Genomic DNA, 20,654 nt, shown 5'->3' on the forward strand with positions numbered 1-20,654 from the left:
AAAGAACAAGCAACTCTTTCTTTTGCCAGTATTTCAGGATCCAACATGAAGAAGTAATCCTGTTTATAATTCCCTTCCATAGTTCTTCTTGAAGCAAATTTTTCTCTAATAATTTCATAGTAGTTAATATTTGTTAAGTAGTTTAACTGTGTCAAACACTAAATGTTTTTTTTTCCTTTTTTGATACCAGGAATTGAACCAAGGAGCACTTAACCACTGAGCCACATCCCCAACCCTTTTTTATATTTTATTTAGAAACAGGGTCTCACTGAGTTGCTTAGCGCCTCACTCAGTTGCTGAGGCTGGCTCTGAACTTGCCACCCTCCTGCCTCAGCCTCCTGAATAGCTGGGATTTGTGGTGTGTGCCACCGCATCCGGCTCCTAAATGCTTTTTTTATTATTTATTTTAGTTATAGTTGGACACAATACCTTTATTTTATTTATTTTTATGTGGTGCTGAGGATCAAACCCAGGGCCTTGCACATGCAAGGTGAGCACTCTGCCACTAAGATACAGCCCCAGCCCTCCTAAATGCTTTTTATAGGTTATCTCAGTTAATTCTCAAAATGACCAAGGAGGTGGAAATATTTATTCCACCACTTTACAGATGAGAAAACTGGAGACTACAAAGATTAACTTGTTTATCTAAGATCATACAATTAGAACAAGAGACAGCCCTTGGATGACAAAACTGCCCAATACTGAATTCTGTGTCCTCAACTCCTTCAGAATGCTCTCTTACTGCCTTGTCTATACTCTCCCAGAAGGCCTTCAGCAGGAAAATATCAGAAAGGTCACAATGCAGCCGGAAGGAGTAGTTCCAATGTGGCCACCTGGGGTGAATAGCCAGCTCTCATTCCTAAAAGAAACCTTGTGTAAAACACATTTTGAAACAGCAGAAAACTTAGCAACTAACTTTCTGTGGAGATACCTAGAGTTCCCAGAAATGTCCTGGAGGGTAGAACTCAAGAGAGCAGCCAACAGAAGCATCTGGGAGCTGCCATTTGGAAAGTTGCCACTATCAGGAGGAGGAGATATTCCTGGAAGCTGCTGTAACCAGAGATGCAGGGAATCACCGTCATCAGAGATAGCTGCTAGGGCTGCTACTAATAGAGGATCAGGCTAAGGAGACAATGTAATCAAAGACTTCCAAACCTTTCTTCCATCTCAAGAGGAAATTCCTCTGACATCAAGGCAAAGAACTGACTCCATCGATCATTCAGTAGCCTGCTTCCTAAAGATATGGGATAAAATTTTGTACCTATAAATTTGGTAAAATTGGTCTTCAGAACTCCTGACTAGGGCTTTGTTAGGTCAACATATAGAGGAGTCTCATGTCCAAGATAAAGGAAAAGGTAAAGCCAGCTAGTAAGTTTCTTATGGAAATTAGCCTTTGGAGGAAATATATAGAGTTACCTAGCATGTATAGAAATAATATGTTCTATAGGATTAACCCAAATGAAATATTTTGTTCTATTCTTAAATATAGGTAATTTCTGGAATTTGGGGTTTTCCATAGTACTGCATGGTGACCAAAGGATATGGGGCATGTTAGGCATCAAATTCTTAAAAAGAACATCAGCACCTTTGACTTTATTCATGCCTGAACTATAAAGAGTAGCAGCTGAGAGCCTAAGCTTCAAAGCAAAGGGCCTAACCCCAATCCCAGATTTTTCCTCCAAAGAGTCAGGCAAACATTAATGATTACTCCTTATTTCTCTGAGAGCAGAGATTTTGGTCTGCTGTATTCTCTACTGATTCTTGAACACCTAGAATATGCCTAACACAAGCTGGTACTCAATAAAAACTGAATTGAATTGATTATCATCATGAGAATATTTCTTATCAAATCTTTATTAAGTAGCCTATATAGTGTGGTAAACTTGATATTGGAGACTTCACAATCCACATGAAAGAATTCCATCAGACTTTCATCCAAAATGTACAAAGAACCCTAATGACTCAAGTATAAAACAAACAACTCAATTGAAACATGGGCAAAAGAATTGAATATACATTTTATCAAAGATAGGCACATGAATACTAAGCACATGAAAAGATGCTCAACATCATTAGTCATTAGAGAAGCTCAAATTGAAAGCACAATGAAATACTACTTCACACCCACTAGAATGGCTATAATCAAAAGATAGATGATTACAAGTGTGAAGAATCAGGAGCTGTCATGCACTGCCTATAAGACTGTAAAGTGGTAATGATGCTATTTTGGAAAATAGTTTGTCAGTATCTTATAAAGTTAAATATAAATTTACCATATGACCCAGCAATTCTAAGTATATATCCAAGAGAAGTAAAAACTTATCTACACACAAAGACTTGCATATTGTGAGGGGCAGAATAGCACATACAGTTGAATCAAATGATGCTTGGCTAATTTCAGTATTTTTCCCAAGAATATAGAATTCATCAAGGGCAGAGTTAATATTTAAAACCAACATTGTCTAGTTGCAAAGACCATGTTCTTTCCCTCAATAAACCACACCGTTCCCCAGGTCTGTACAGATTTATTTTTTATTTTACTTTTAGTTTTATACTGGGGATTGAACTCAGGGATGCATAATCACTGAGCCACACCCCCAGCCTTTTTTATTTTCTATTCTGAAACAGGGTCTCTAAGTTGCTTAGGGACTCACTAAGTTGCTGAAGCTGGCCTTAAACTTGTGATCCTCCTGCCTCAGCCTCTCAAACTGCTGAAATTACAGGTGTGTGCCACCATACCCAGCTATGCAGATTTTTAAAAAGCATTTTTGTTATTAAAAATAAAATGTGTTCAAAGCTGATGGTGACATGGAACAAGAGACAAAATACTACATAAGATTAGTCTTTTATTTCATAAAGTATTATAGTAAGACAGTTTTGGTAATGTCTCTACATTTTCATTTCCTTATCTGTTAAAAAGGAAATATTAATGACAATTTATAGAGTTACATTTAAAGTTAATTGAGATAATACAATATTAAGTGCCTAGCACAATGCCCCACACAGATAAATGTTTAGTACTTGTCATCTCTCATTCTAAATATTGTTATAGTATTTTTTTCAATTATTTTTCCATGGAGGTTGAGAAAAAGCAAAACAGGTGTCAAATTCCCTCAACATGGAGAATCTTCTCAAGAATATATGCATTTACAGGAAAACTGTAGAGTACAGAGAGTTCTCATAGACCCCAGATCTACCTTCCCCTATAATTAATATCTTATGTTTGTATGATATATAATTTATAAATACTAATACACTATTATTAACTGTAGCCTCTACTTAATTAAAATGTCCTTAGCTTTTTCTTATCATCCCTTTTCTGTTCTAGAATCCCATATTACATTTGATAATAATTTCTCCTTAGGTTCCTCTTTGCCCTAACAGTTACCATAAAATTATAAGAAAAATCAAAATTTAATTGATAAAAAGAATACATTGCATATTTATGTTTAGGAATTATGGAAAAATCATAATGGATGTTTTGATTGGCTCATATTTGATATAGGATCTATTAGGAAAAAAGTGTGTGTTCTCCCTCTGTGCTCTCAACACTTCTATCACCCTAAAAGGTGTGAGGAATTTTCCCTACCAGCAAGTAAGCAAGCAAATAATTCTGCCACAGTGGATACCAGCTAATTAAGTTCGATGTTGACATTATCTACCTGGAGATAACATCAGATTCCACAGTTGAGGGCTCCCACTTTAGATGTGTCGATCAGCTACAAATTGAACTTCCTATAACATCTTTCTTGGGTTTGATTAATTTGCTCAAATGGCTCACAGAGCTCAGGGAAACTTATATGTACTGTTTTATTATAAAGAGTATTACAAAGGATGCAGATGAGGGGATGCATAGGGCAAGGTATGGGAGAAGCAGCATGGAGTTCCCATGTCCTCTGTGGATGCACTACCCTCCAAGAACTTTCACATCTTCTGCTATCCAGAAGCTACCAAACCTTTCCTTTTGGGTTTTTATGGAGACTTCATTGAATAGGCATGATTGCTTATAGACTGGAAGAGAAACTCAGCAAGAACTGTCCATTCTGATTCTTGAACATTCTTTGCTCCCCCAACATGGAGCATGACCCTTCTGGAATGAAAAGGGTCTAAGACCAACTATCCAGCAAGAGAAGGTCAGAGAATTTCTTTATGACTCTCTAAAGGTGGGGTAGGTTAGAGCTTTCATGGCCTACCTCAGAGACAAGAAATTCTAGCTTCTTCCAGATGCACTGGTGCATACATGTAATCTTGGCTACTCAAGAGGCTGAAGCAGGAGGATGGCAAATTCAAGGTCAGCAGAGGCAATTTAGAGAGACCTTCAGAAACACATTGAGACCATGCCTCAAAATAGAAAGGGGGTCTGGAAACGTAGTCAAGTTGTAGAATGCTCCTGGATTCAATCCCCAGTAACACCAAAAAAGAAAAGAAAAAAGAAATTCTAGTTTCTATGTCCTGCCTTCAGGGATTAAAACCAAAAATATGTATCATATATATCACAACTGCAAACCTGCTGAATATGCTTGAGCTAGGAATGTACTCTTTTGAATAAATTAATTTGAGACCATGCTGTATTAGTCAGCATGATGCGGCCACAAAAATGATTTACTTCCCAGCATTGCTAAAATTTGTCTTCTTAAGCAAGATAAAGCAGTTAAGCAATAGTAATTACAGTCCTAAGTCTCTCAAGTGGATTTTACAGAAAATAAGCCAATGAGACATCAGCTCTCAATTCTAATGTAATAGTCATGACAGAGATCTGCCCTACTCTGGAGGCTGGGATGAGGGGGCTGAGCTAGAAAAGGTTATCATTATATGACATCCCAGCCCCTACAGGTTGGGACTGTTCTTGATATAACTGGTGGGCTGTGACCTGTTGTATAAATTATCTGAAGCTGGGTACCCAGACGGTAACAAAAGGGTTACCACCATCACATCCATTGCCGGCCACATCTATCCAGAAGGAGAAAGAACTGACCAGAATAGTTTCATGCCTTGGGACCAGAATCAGGAGAAGAGGAGTATACTAGTTCCCTAGTGCTGCCATAACAAAATATCACAGACTGGGTGACTTAAACAACAGACATTTCTTTTCTCACAGTTCTAGGGGCTAGAAGTTTTAGGTCAAGGTGCCAGCAGAGTTGATTTTCTCTGAGGCCTCACTCTCAGCTTGCAGATGGCCATTGTCCTGCTGTCTCTCCACATGGTCATTCATCCCTCTGTGCATGTGTGTTCAGAATGTCTCCTGTGTGTCCTAATCACCTCTTCCTTTATGCATCCAATCTAATCAGATTGGATTACAGCACATCCTACCTATTTTATTTTAAATGAATCACATTTTCAAAGGTCCTACATCTAATACAATCACATTCTGAGGTACTAGGGGTTAGGGCTGCAATAGATGAGCTGCAGGAGAAGACACACAACTCAGTCCATAACAGGGGGAGAGAGGTGGTTGCTGCCATGAAACAATAAGCAAGCTCCTTTTCTCCTTTTATTAGTCTTGGCTGTTGAATGCCCATTCAGGCTGCTTAAACTTCAAACAGAGGGTATATAGACGGTTCATTCCTACTTCCTGGGCAAGGTCAGAGGTCATTTGTCTGGAACAAAAGTTGAAACTAAGGACAGTATTTAAGAAGCTTCTACACAGTTGTTCTCAAGCTTGGAGTTGGTGGAGTTATAACCAATTTGCCTAAACAAGCTTTATCAAATTAAATGGCCCATGTCTGCCTTTTTAAAAAATTATTCTCATTGTTTTATTGGTGCATTATAGTTGTATATATTGATTAGATTTGTTGTTACATATTCATACATGCATGCAATATGATGATATAATTTCACCAATATCACTCCACAGCACTTCCCCCACCCTCCCAATCTCCCACCTTTTGGTCCTTTTTCTCTACTGATCTCTCTCTGATTTTCATGAGATCCACATCCACCTTTCTTTTCCCTTTTCCTCTCTAGCTTCTGCATATGAGAGAAAAAATCTGACTCTTAATCTTCTGAGTTTAACTTATTTTGCTTAACATAATGGTCTCTAGTTTCATCCATTTCCTGCATATGATATAATTTCATTCCTTTTTATGACTGAATAAAACTCCATTGTGTACATATACCAAATTTTTTTATCCATTCATCTGTTGATGGACAAATAGGCTGGTTCCATAGTTTGGCTATTGTGAATTGTGCTGCTATAAATATGGGTATGCATGTACCACTGTAGTAGGATGCTGGGTAATATGATGGTTCCATGCCTAGTCTTTTGAGGAACCTCCAAACTAATTTCCATAGTAGTTGTGCTAATTTACAGTCCCACCAACAGCCCCAAGTGAGGACTCTTCTAGTGTCGTACATCTTTCCTAATTGTCAGGGACTTTTGACTAGCTTTTTCTACATTTAAGAAAACAGCAGTTTGAGCCTATGCTTCCCCACCATGGCCACAGTATGCCAAAACTGCCAAGATTTGAGTGGCAAGGAAAGCACAGCCTTTTCCCATTCTCCTTCACTACCAGGGCTCAATGTCTGGTGGGCAATTTGAGCCATTGAAAAGTTCCATATCATCAATATAAATTTGACTTTAATGAAAATTTCCATACAGGCTAGAAAATAGTCCCTCTGAGTCTATGAGTACAGGTTCTTGTCATCAACCTTCCACAGAAGAATAGAAGAAAATGGGACCCACTGTTTGGTATGATGCACCAGATTTATCATGTTAATTATTCATTCAAACACAGGACTTCATTTTTTTTTCTTTTTGGTACCAGGGATTGAACCCAGGGGCATTTAACAACTGGGCCACATCCCCAGCCCTTTTTATTTTTTATTTTGAGACAGGGCCTTGTTAAATTGCTGAGGATGGCTTTGTACTTGAAATCCTCCTGTCTCAGTCTCCCAAGCCACTGGGATTACAGGAGTGTGCCACCACACCCAGCTTCATATGCATTTTTAACCTATCCTTCAATTAATAATGATTTCTTTAATGTTCCTCTCCTCAGAAATTCAAATGAAATCCATTAGACAACTTGAAATTTTTGGAGAATAATAACAAAGATAATTTTGAATCTAAAAAAAGATTTCTTCTAGTTGATAATCAAAAAATGATAATAAGCATTTATAGAATGCTCACTTAGCACAAATTCTTGGGATTCAAAGATGAAACATTCAGAGCTGGGGATATAGCTCAGTTGGTAGAGTGCTTGTCTCACATGCACAAGGCCCTGGTTTAATCCCCAGGAAAACACACACACAGACACACATCACACACACACACACACACACACACATACACACATACACACAAAAAATGAAACATTCAGGTTGGGGCTGTAGCTCAGTGGTAGAGCACTTGCATAGCGTGTGCAAGGCCCTGGGTTCCATCCCAAGCACCTCAAAAATAGATGAAGCATTCTATATTTTCAAATAAGAAAAAATAAGGACAAATACCTCTTATAATGCCATACAGGAAGGTTAATAGTAGATGTACACACATCTAGGGAAAAGGTAGGGTGCATATTTCATGTTTGATGTGACATTTGAACTGGATCTCTAAAGTGAATGTGTAGGTCAAAGCATTTCTGATATCCAAATAGAAAACGCAGGAATAAAGATATCATGGTGTTCTGGAAACAGCAAGCAGCTGTGGTAGCAAAGGTCATGAAGTATTAGCAGGTGAGACTAAAAAGAAACGCAATTTGGTCCCAATCTTGAGAAGACTCAAATTCTATGCTAAGTTCTCCATTAGCCATGGGATGGGGGAACTGAAAGACTTTAGGCAGAAACTGATATGGTGAGCAAAGTTGCCAGTACTGCTGAAGGTAGCTTAAAGATGTGAACCACTAAGAACCTTTTTAGGTAGCCTTTGTAGAGGTCTCGGTGAGCATTGGTGAGACTCCAGAGCATTCCAAAAGCAGAGGAAACAAAGATGAGCCAGAAGAGAGGCTTCATGGAGCTCACCACTAGAGGCTGAGTGGATGGAGCATCAGCCTTCACCTACAAACACCAGTCAGTGGCTACAGAACTGCATTTGTATGAAACAAAGTTTTTACAAATAAAAGAACTATAAATGAGTTAGGCCAGAGACCAGTCAATTGTCTGAAAGGGGTTAGAGTGAAAAAGCTGGCCAGAGTTCATCAAATCCTAGTCCAAAATATAAAATACTTTTGTTTTCCTAATTAATAAAATCATCTTGGCAGTGGGAAATTTGTTGTTTGTGTTGCAATAAAACCCAGAAGGATTGTGATTTCTGCCTGGCATATAGCTAGCTGATGGCTATAGACTACGTTAGAAAGCACAGCTGGTAACCAAAGTGTTAATTCCCCTACAAAATCATATAAGAACTACAGGAAAGCTGCCATGAAATATATTTTCTGCGACTCAGTCATCAATGTTTTTTGAAAGAAATGATTTAACAAAAATGCATTCTGTGCTCTCAGATTTGCCTAAGAAAAATTATTGATAGTGTGTGTGCACATGTGTGTGTCTTTATGTGTCTGTATGTGTGTGTTTGCGCGCATGCGTGCGCACTCATGTATGTCTTTAAATGTGAAATTGCCCCCAGCAGAGCTGTGGGGAAGCTATGGTATTCTGAGCCAAAGGCCTCAAGCCAATTGTGCTTAAATGATGCACTTGAGGCTTCCCTTTGAAAAGCTGAGTGCCATCATTGGTCATTCTCTAGTTGAATGGACAAGGTGCCCCAAGGCATCTCCTAGACACTTTCTCACTTATATTTTAAAGATTAAAGGCAGCAGCTCCTTCTAACACATTAGATCAAGGAAACTGGACAAATATAGAGAACAGAGGACAACAATAAGGCTGCATTTATCTGCTTCTATGCCTGATACTGCCCCAGCCAATACTGATGGATAAAGATTGCTAGGTGATTGGCTTAACTCTACCAGCTTTCTGCTCTAGAAGAGCCTTCATCTCTCCAAATAATAATAACAATGATAAAAATAGTGAACATCCATTAAAAGCCAGGCCACTTGGGAGGCTGTGGGAGGAAAGTTGCAAGTTCAAAGCCAGCCTTGGCATTTTAATGAGATCCTGTCTCAAAATAAAAAAATTGTTAAAGGGTTGGGAATGTAGCTCAGTGGTAGAGTGCTTGCCTAGCAGGTTCAAGGCCCTGGGTTCCACCCCCAGCAACCCCATTAAAGGAAGAAAGAAAGGAAAGAAAAGAAAAAACAAAGGTAATTTACTATGCAGTGGGCATTATTCTAAGATTCTTATGTATATTAACTAATTGAATTAATTATAATAATCCTAGGAAGCTAGTCATCAGTATTAACATTAGCATCTCATTTTGCAGACAGGAAAAGTAAAGACAGACAGATGAAGTAACCTTGACAAGATCTCAGAGGTACTGATAGAGCTGGATGTTCCACCCAGCTAGTATGACTCTGTTTACACTGCCGTATAATACCTTCCAAAGTACTTTGTAGTTACCAAGACTTCACTCCAACTACAAATCTAAATACCAGCTCCTCTGTCTTCTGCCACCTTTGTAGCAAGCAAATGATTCTCTGGGCAACGTTTTTGTAGGATTTTTCAAAATAACTATGTTTGGATGTTAATCACATCAATTAAAAACATGAAGTTGGGGGCTGGGGTTGTGGCTCAGTGGCAGAGCACTTGCCTCACACATGTGAGGAACTGGGCTCAATCCTCAGCACCACATAAAAATAAATAAACAAAATAAAGATAATATGTCCATGTATAACTAAAAAAAAAAAATTAAAAAAAACATGAAGTTGGCCACACTTTTCCTCCTTGTGAGGCTATGTACTCTTCTTCCCCCATTCTACTTAAATCCCATTTGAGAAATTGGATCTTTGGCCAAAATGAATAATTATGTATTGAGAACCTATTTTGGCTTCACCTCCTGAACTTCCACAAGTCCTATTGCAAGCCAGTGTGCTAGGCACTTAGGAATGGATAGTGGAGAAGATAAATATAATCTTTGCAAGAGCTGACTTTGTAATCACAATATTTCTCAGTGCCACCTACATGTTAAAATCACTTGAGGCCCTTCAGCATAAATTTTAGTACCCTCACCCCACCATAGACCATTTGGATCAGAATCTTGGGGGTAAAGCCAGGACAGAGCTCTTCAGTTGATTCTATTGAGAGGACCAGACATGCCTATCACTGCAGAGAGACATTCATGTAAATGAGTATAAGACCCTGTGGTTACCATAAGAGCAGAGGGCTATAAATAGCATGAGGACAGAGCCAGTGCTTCTGACCAGGGACCCTGCAGAGGCCTTTGCAGAGGAGGAGACTCTGACCTGGCCTAATTGGATGAACAAATGTTCACTGGGTAGAAAGGAGGGAGATGTTGGATATTCCAGGCAGATTGAAGAGCAAGTGCAAAGACAGAGAGTTAGGAAAAGGAAGGTGCATTTTGAAAAGAAATGTGCTTCCCCATGGCTAAACAGTAGGTGGGTGTTGGAAGGGCAGGAACCAGATCATTAATGGCCTTGGGTGCCATGCTGGGTGCTGTGCTTTAATCCTGCAAGTGAGGGTCCTGGCTGTGGCAGCCTGGGTATGAATCAATACCCTTCTTCCCTTAGGTCATCTAAAAGAGGACTCAATATTTTTCTACAGGAATTTTACTATAGAACTGAAGGAGGGAAATAGAACTAAAACCAGAGAAAACCAAAGATATAGAAACTAAATAATTTTGCTGTATAATTAATGTACAGAACTAGTATTTGTCATCCCTAAGAAACTGTCAGGCAGGTGCCCTTTTCAAGCCAGGATCATCTTCCCATGATCCTCTTTTATTTGGTTTATGCTAGCCTACAGAATAAAGCAAAATAAACTACTTCTTCATCTGATTTAAATTCTTCTGCCCTCTAATGATAATTCTAGGAGTCTCATATTTGTTGAATATAGAATGCTTCTAAATTTTGCTTTATCAAGGTCAGAAGATGGTCAAAGCTTTCCACAGGGGTTGTGGATGTCCCATTTTTCCCCCAGTTTGCCAAGTATTTTAATAAACCTCTCCATGGGAGATGTGGTCCTTTCAAAACCCTAATTCTTAGAATTTAACTATGATTATTTTGCACAACCAGTAGTAACAAGAAACTATATTAAGGATGGTCATTGACTAGCTGCATGACCTACTGCAAGTAATTTCCTTTCTTTGGGTCTAACATCTCTCAATCACTTAATGAGAGGATAAGGTCAGTTCTCACCAGCTCTGAGATTCAGTGACTTCCATGGATTCTAAATTTTTCCAGCCCTCAAGTTTAGTGATCAAAATCACTTCTGATGCTAATTCACCATGATTCCTCTGACAGCCCATGAAAGCTCTTTTACACCTTGACACCCCCCAGAGAAATCAACTTAAAATGTTTGTCTTTGACAAAAAAATGTGGGCTTGGTACTTAAAAATGCTGTCAGGTTGCATGTAATTTGATGGAGCTGCTTTTAAAATCTGTCAACAGCATCCTGGGTTAAATTGTTGAGCAAGCGAACTGATCCTGTACTAATGTAGTTGAATATTTTCTGACAGCCTGCAATAGCTTCTTTAGCTCTTTATGTTCTGTCAACTAGTGGAGATGGTTTCTTAGAGAGGGTTGAGTCTTTGTGCATTAAAGAATGTCAAAAGTGCTTCAGTCACTTGTACTTCAAGGACATTCTATACAAGGCTGCCCTAGGAATCTGTTGTAATGCCCAGAAAAGCTTTCTTATACCCTATTCCACAGAAAACTATTTGACTTTTTCTGAGAAGATTGAGGTTAACTCTTGTGTGAAAATTTAAATTCCACCAAAACAGTTAAAATCCATAGCTTCAGATGCACAAAATTACAGGAAACTTCTCAGTACCTGTTTTAGGTGTTCCAGTCACTTGCTATGACCAAGCTTCATCCTCTACCTCTTCTGTTTCTAGAGCCAAATTGATATAATTACTATTAATAAAGTGTTTATGATAGCTCTATGCTCATTAAGGGTTCCAGTTCCCTGTTACTGAAAGAATGGTTATAGACTAGCAGTTTCAGCCTCACCTGGGACCTAATGAGAAACAAAGAATCTAAAATACCATTCTACACCTACAGAATCAGAATCTGCTTTTTAACAAAATGCCCAGGTGATACGTAAGCACGTTAAAGTTTGAGAAGTGCTGACTTTGGAGTCAGGCTGTGACTAGGCAATGAAAATAAAACCTGACATTTGTTAAGAGCTTTGTGGTGCAAAAACTGTGCCCAAGTCATCCTAATTAAATAACACCTTTGAGCCTCTGTTTTTCCCCATAGAGCAAAAACAAACATAAAAACCTACCTCCTATGGCAAATGGTTCCACCAAACTGTTCTGTCCTAAAACCAGGTATCATTCTTGATTCTTCCCTTTTTTTCACTTTTATGCAATCCTGACTGCCATACCTATGAACTCTCCTTAATCCATCTGTTTTCCTCCATTGTGTGACTAACAGCATTATCTAAGTTATCATTATCCTTACCATCAATTTCTCTTCATCTGCACAGCAAACAGCTTAATCTTAAATCTTAATCATCACTACTTGCTTGAACCATTGCAGTAGCATCTTGACTGGTCTTTATGAACTATTTATCTCAACCCAATTCATTCCTCATAGAACATTAAAATATAGGGTAGTTAAAAACTTAAAAGGCTATAAAAGCAACCCAACAAAAACACTGATTTGTAAGAGGTATTAATTTTCAAAGGTGGGCAAAATAAACTAGATCTGACTTTGGAAACCCATATTTCATAAAGTTCTCATAACTACTAGGAAAGGGAAACCCAAATAGGAAGAATCTACACATGTGATTCTAGCTTCTCCAGACAAGAGTATGCTCTGTCCACTCTTAGACATGTTTGGGTTCTCCTCCACACTTATTGAGAAAATGCACATGGAGACAGCAAGTCAGCACTGAGACCAAGAAATCACCTCCTCCCTCTGGCTGACCTTTTGCTATCTAGGCTTTCTTTTGAGAGTAATTTAGCTGCCATTGAAAGTTACCTTAAAATAGAAAATGCACTCATCCTGTCTATCTATCAGTCTTGTTCTTTGATGTGTTGATAAATTGGCATAGTTTTATCCATCTGTCCTTTATGAGGTCATTTCCCCAACTGCACACAGTTCTGAGAAGACTGACTAAATCATGTTCTTGGCATCTGAATTAATTTAGCTAATTAAAAACCACCACAAACATGTTGTGGCTCAAAACCACAACTATTTATAGAGCTCATGATTCTGTGGGTCATCAATTTAAGTTGAGCTAACCCGATTCTACTTGAGCTAACCTGGCTAGTTCTACTGATTTGATCCAGTCTGGCTTACCTCTGCTGGGACTCATGCATGTACTTGCAATTTGCTGTCAGGATGGATGGAACTGAGTGATTATAAGAGGAAATGTCTCATATCTCCTCTACATAGTATCTGGTCCACCAGCAAGCTAGCTTGGGCTTGGTGACAAGATTTCATGAGCACTAAAAGGATAAGCCCCAATGCATAAGCACTTTTCACATCTCTATTTCTATTGCATAGTTATTGTCCCATTAACCAAAGAAAACCACAAGGGATGATGGTTTGGATATTGTTTGAGTGTGTTTCCCAAAGACTCATGTACTGGAAGCTTGGTTCCCAATGTAACAATTTTGAGGTGGTAGAGCCTTTAAGAGATAATGACATTATAAGGGCACTACCCTCAAAAGAAATTTATGTAGTTCTTGCAGGACTAGATTAATTCCTCCTAGAGAAGGTTGTTATAAAATAACCTATTAAGCCTTGCTCTTCCCCACTTTCTTGCTTTTTCTCTCACCATGTGATCTCTCATACATGGACTCTACCACATATGCTCCCAACATGTGATGCTATGATGCATCCAGAAGGTCCTCACCAGGCACCAACCAGGTGAACGCACCAAATCTTGGATTTCTACCCTCTAAACTGTAAGCTAAACAAACCTCTTTTCTTTATACATGAGGCAGCATCAGGTATTTTGTTATAGCAACACAAAGTGGGCTAAGACATGAGGCTAAGCCTGAAGTCAGTGTGGGAGGGTACTACTAAAGGGCATGTTTACTGGACGTTATGAACAGTCATCCTGGCAATCAATCCACCAAGGAGTCAAAGCTGAGACCCAGGACATAGTAATGACAGCAATGAAATGCCATTCTGAAAACTAGACAGTTTAAGACATTCCTGGATCATTGTTAATCTTCAATACACCAACAAATTCAATATTCTACACCATTTCCTTAAAGTAAGGTCAGCCCATATGTGTAAGAAAAACTGATGGAAAATAGCCCTTAAGCTACAGGAGGCACTGTCACCTCTGTCTGCTTTATATTTGAGTGTAGTTACTGAGAACATGAAGTGTTAATGGCATGGCTCATATCCATAATATATCATGAGGAATGGTTTCAGAAAGTGGGAAGCCAATTCTACCCCTCAGCACATAAGGAATCATGAGTTTCAGTATTCAGAGATGCCAAATCCTTTTGGCCTTTCATGCACTGTGTCATACTACCAGAGCAAAAATCGAAAAAAAAAAAAAAAGGGAACAGTGTATGTGTTTTCAAAATACAATTGGGGAAGAGAATTCTTCATAATAGCAAAACTAAATTAAAAAGTGTCTAAAGCAGTTACATCAGAACTCCACAGAAGACTTCAAAAAGATTAATTTGATGAAAAATAGATTGATTATGAAATAATCTGTGAGTATTGTGAAAATGTGGAGGCACTTTGTGTGGGTTTTCCCCAGGGTCCCAAATAGGAGGTAATATATGAGCCCCCATATTTTGAGAATTACCCATCAAGCTATTTATAGAACTTTTTACCAAAGCCTTCAGCCATTAGCATGGGAAGAACCAAGGGCACTGATGACTAATTATTAAACCTCTTGCTTTTCCTTTGGTCTTTCTTCCAGGACCTTAAGAACTTCTTTTCCTGCAGAGTAAACACTTCTCTCCTATTTCCTTCTTCCTTATGAATAATCTTTGATTTCTCACATTCTTTTCCTGGCCATAAATCTTATGACTCACAAGAAGGTATAAGAGGAACAACACTTACAAAAAAATAAAAATATATTAAGTTACTGTTTTCAAAACATTATCCCTATCTACTTGTTTTTATAACTATTTCTTTGCTTTAGCAGTCATGGAAACATTTTTCAAACACAACATAAAAGAAGTAGTGCCTGTGTAATAATAAGAATATCCTAAAAATTGGCACAAAATTAATTCAGGAAGGGATTTGTGCTGATTATACCCTGAGTCTTACATCTTCTTTCTCTTTACCTGTATCCTACCTTTCCTCTCCCCTCCTAGACATTAATCAATGCAGAGTGGCAAAAAGATGGTTGGAACTTGGTTTTGAACCCCAGGTTCTACTTGGTAATTGTGTGTTGAGGATAAAATGTACTGTAATTCCCTAATTTTCAGTTGCCCCTCTGTACTATGAAGACAAAAACAAAAGCTTTCCCCTATGGTATTGTGATAAAATGGAATCAGAAAAATACATAAGCAGATGCCTAAATCAATACCTGACCTATAGTATGTGCTCAGAAAGTGGTAATACTGACAATAGTATGATGGCAAGTTATGTAGGTTCTGCAGGGCTGGATTAGTTCTGCAAGAGCATGTTGTATAAAAGAATGAGCCTGGCACTTCCCAGTTTTTTTGCTTCCTCTTTGGCCATGTGATCTCTCACATGTGGATTCTTCCCCACATGCTCCTATCATATGATGTTATCCTCCATGTTATGATACATCCAGAAAACCCTCACCAGGGGCCAACAAGATGGCCCATGATTGGCCCATCTATCTAGATGTTTCTACTCAAAACACAACACCTATAATCTCAATCTGTCTCAATTTATGATGGTCCCTCCAGCCTGCAGGTGTTGCCAGTTTATGTTAGAAACTTCATTCTTTTTTTATGTATACCATTGCACATTATTTTGTATCATGTACAAATTTAAAGGTCATTTTAAAATACTTTAAGGAAAATTTAGTTCAGACACAAAGTGAATTAAGAAAATCAAAGCAACATGATCCAACAAGTAGAAATGTGAAATTTTATTCTTGTAACAGCTCAGCCTTTCTTTGAAGTCTTCCCAGGGATGGGGCAGGTAGAAGGGGTAGAGAGGAAATTTCTCACCCCCTGCCTGCAATGTGGATACCATTGTGTTTGCATCATCTCTTTATGCAATGCCTCAAGTCCAAATTGCTTAGAGAGCATTTTGGAAACTTCACCAACTCCACAAAGCATGTTGCAAAGACAAAATACTAGTCCCACCACCGAAATGGCACCCCACCCCTCAGGGTATGGGGAAGAAGTTGCAAACCCAGGCACAGTAGCTCTTCCTAACAATTAGGAAGGAAAGTAGAGAAATGCTCTGAGATCTTCAGGGCACCAGGTAGCTGGAATCTTAGGAGGAATTGACCTCAGTTGGAAGTGTAATGAAAAAGAGAAATACCTAGCTTTCATAACCATGGGTAGCCAAGAAATTAAATTTTTGGTGGACCTAAAGTTTTAATTTGTTTTCTTTAAACCAGCATAATGCTTAGAAAATAACAGATCATGATCTCTCACGATGTGATTGGAGAGAGCTACATCAGAGTCATTTGAGGTATTTTTAAATATGCAGATTCCTGGATTTGCCCCACCTCTCAGCCTGATCCCAGTAATCTAGGTTATGACCTGCATTTTAAAGCCATCTCAGGTAATCATTGAGTCCCAGAAGTTTTGGTTCTATATTTAATTTTCATCTCCTTATACTGCTTTGTGGAAAATGATAGAGGAACAGTAGAGCAACCAGAAAAATTGAGAGGGCCCAAGAAACAACCCTGAAGTACCAAGCTTCATTTAGGCCACAAAAATAAAGAAAATCTCTTCCTCTTGTCCCTCTCCCAAGACAAAGGAAACATTAAAGAATATAGCCTTCTTTCCTTTCACAAGTTAGGAGACTTCCATCCATGGTTTCCTTCCATGGATATTTCTATTAGCCTTTTTCCATATTGGTATTTTCAAATTTCTTAAATCAATATTTTTCAGGTCACAGACTACTTGAGACTAATGGGGACTGGTATGGTTTGAATGCATCCTCCAAAACTTCCTGTTAATCCTTAATTCCTCAATGCAGCAGCATTCGCAGGTAAAGCCTAGTGGGAAGTATTTGGGTCATAAAAGTGGAGCCTTTTTTAATGGACCAATACCTGCTATGGTTTGAATGTGATTTGTCCCCCATCGGTTCATGTGTTCATCCTCAGTGTGGTGACATAAGAGTAGTATGGAACCTTTAAGAGGTGAGGTCTAATGAGAGGTCCTTATGTCGTTGGGTTTGATGCCCTAGGAAGGGGTTAAAGTACCTCTATGTGAGAGCAAGTTGTTATGAGAGTAAGCTTGAACCTGGAATCCTTCTCTGGATTCCTGTCCAGTCAGGTGATCTTCCTCTTTTATGCACTCCTTCCATTATGATGCATGCATGCTAATCCAGCAGTTTATGTTGGAACTTTAGAATATAAAAGTATCCAAAACGTTTTTTTATTAAAAGCCTTTGAGACATCAGCAAAAACAAAAAAGAAATGAAAACTAGGATAAGTAGAATCCCATTTTAAACTCCCAATATACTGAAGGGCAACACACCTTGGTTTTTAGTTACCTTGGAAACTACTTTCTAATTTCTAGTCATGAGAAATTTAAGTGAAACTATGATCTGATAAGCAGCTAAGGTCCTCTTGTTAATTGTCCAAGTCAAACAGAAATGAAATGGTGTTCTGAAAACATCAGAACTCATACTCCCATGGGTCCTCATAAGAATCACTACATCCACTGAAATCATAACAGTGTTCTGTTTACAAAGCAAAGTCTTCATTTTTAAGTTCAAAGAATAAGAAGAAAACATAATTTTCTAAAATGTATACAAGTATTTTTCAGATTTTGGATATTTATATATTCTAAGAGTTTATTTGTAATATTTTTTAAAATTTATAACACACTTTCTAACAAAATAATATCAAAAAATGGTTTTTTTCAGATTAACTCTTCAAACTTAGCACAGTTTGATTGCATTTACTTTGGTGTATGAAATATATCTTGAGCCACAACTTTGCACCAGACATTGAGCCAAGAATTAGGGTTATCACCATTGCTGTTGATGCCCCATCTAGTGTAAGCTTGGCCCACCTGTGAGTTCTTAACAGTCACCTCCCACATGAAACAGCTAATTCCCTGTCTAAGAACTGTATCTACAGCTATCAAAATTTCCTTATTTCATGAGTAGGACACCAGGGTTTTCATGCTAAAGGTAATCACTTATCCATCAGGGAAGAGAGTTAGTGGGTAAATATTCCAGCTTCCCATACCTCGATTTGGGCAATTCTAAGGTGTTTTACATATAATTGTTAAGATGACCTTCAACAGGACTGAGCTCTAATTTCCCACAATAACAACATATTCTTTCTTAAATTTTTCTTTTTCCTGTCTTACTTTTCTTACCTGTTCCATGTGGCTCCTGGCATAACCTATCTGTGACCAAGTCTTAATCTTAGTGTCTAATTTGAGATGAACAAAAAGTAGGATTTTTCAAAGATGAATAAAACATAGTTCCTGCCTTCATGAAGCTTCCAGCTTGATGAGGTTTGCAGATGCATGAACACAATGTTAAGTTCAAAGATAGGAGTTGGTTTATAATTCTACAAAGGAGAGGAGAAAGGTAATCAGGAATCTCAAGGAAAGTTTCTAGAAGAAACAGCACTGGAATTGACTCTTGGAGGATGCCTAGGAGTTAGGCAGTTCAAGAAGTGGGGAAGAGCTTCCAGAAAGAGAAGCCCCTTCAGAACACACCTACCTGGCAAATGCAAGTAAATAGCACAAGTTATTTAGCATTACTCTCTTACTGGAGCATAATGCATGGAAACAAAGAGTGTCAGAGGTGAAGCCAGATGTCAGGCTGAGAGAGGGGACACTGGTCAAAGAGCATTTTGTATGCCTGCTCCACCAAAATCCTTGGAAGCACCTCCTGACTCATCTGTGTTTCATAGTTTTCCATCCAAACTCTTAGCAAATCTTGTTGGTTTTACCTTTGAATATAATCTTAATTCCAACTTAGTCTCACCTCTTAAAGTGACTAGTCCAGTCCAGCATCATCTCCTCAAACTGCTGAAATAACTATCCACCTATTTTCTTTGCTTTTTCTCTTATAATTGTTTAAGACATTAATCAGTTCACTTTAAATCCTCCAAGGGATTCCATAATATTTGAGTGAAATCCAGAGTCCTGTGTGATCTGATGTCCAACTTCCCCTCTGATTGTATTTCTTCTCACCTCTCCCTCTTACTCTGGTCCAGCCATGCTAGCTAGCCTCCTGGTTGTTACTTGAATGCCCCAATAGCAGCTTATAGCTAGTGGCTACCTACTGGGCACAGGATAGAACATCCTTATCATCACAGAAAGTTCTCTTGGACAGTGCCACATTAGATAATCTGCTTCTCAAGGCAAGACCATGTTTTTTTCATTTATGTATGCATAGCACCAAATGCAATGCCTGACACCTCATAGGTGCTCAATCAATATCTCTTATATAGAAGCATTAATGAATAAATAAATGAAATATAGTGGAGGGAGCATGAATTTTCAGCCTGACAGACCTGGATTTGAACTGTGGGTCCATCTTTTACTTGTTTTATGATAATGGGAAAAGCACTTAATCTTCATGACTTCATTTTCCTTATCTGTGAAATGAAAGTAATAAAATGCTGTGATGACCAAATGAGACACAGTATGAAGAGCAACAGGTAAAATGCCTTGCACATGGGTATCCAATAATGTTAATATCATTATAATCCTCTTGAATGAATAAATACCTGCTGGGACAGTATGTCATTCAAACACAAAACAGCAGTCTTATCTCTCTAACCCAGTGTTTCGAAACTGGAGGTGACTTTGCCCCTACCCAGGGCGTATTTTGCAATATATGACATTTGGGTAGCAGAGGTGTTTCCCCTGGCATTCTAATAGATAGAGGCTAGAGATGCTGCTCAACTACCTAGAATGCACAGGATAGACCCCTCTCAAAATTTTTTTTAAAAATCATCCTGCTCCAAATTTAATAGTGAGAAAACTTGCTGTGTACTCACAGGACAAATACCTGGGTGGTCACATACCTTCTTCCTTCTGTCTGATTCCAGCTATTCCCTTGCTTCTCTCTACTTCCAACATCTTTAGAATCATGGAATCTTAGCATTGAATGAGCCTATTTCAATTTTGTTCATGACAGAAGCCAACTCTGAAATGATATTTGAGTGAGTTACTTGGGAGGCAGAGCAAACAATAGGAGTATAGAAGTGAATCAGAGAGCAGAAGGAAGGTACTAAAGAATGAAAAGCCACCATGGTAGACAATTGGAGCCAGGAGCTAGGGTACAGTATGCTCCAGATTTGTCCCACCTGGGCACAAGGGAAGATGGGTATTTAGCCATAAACTCACCAAAATCATTAGTTGAGGACAGCTTCGGGGAATTTTGATTCCCTGGCACCTTCTGTCTTCCACATGAGTAATAAAGTAGGATTTGGAGGCCAGAGGAAGCCCTCAAGCCACAAAATGCAGGTGCTGGGAGTTGGGAGTCTGGCCAATGTGTCCTGAAGTAGTAAGAATGACAAGTTATGGGTAGAGCAGCAATAGCATC

Source organism: Ictidomys tridecemlineatus, chromosome X (assembly GCF_052094955.1).
Source record: "Ictidomys tridecemlineatus isolate mIctTri1 chromosome X, mIctTri1.hap1, whole genome shotgun sequence".
Classification (NCBI taxonomy): domain Eukaryota; kingdom Metazoa; phylum Chordata; class Mammalia; order Rodentia; family Sciuridae; genus Ictidomys; species Ictidomys tridecemlineatus.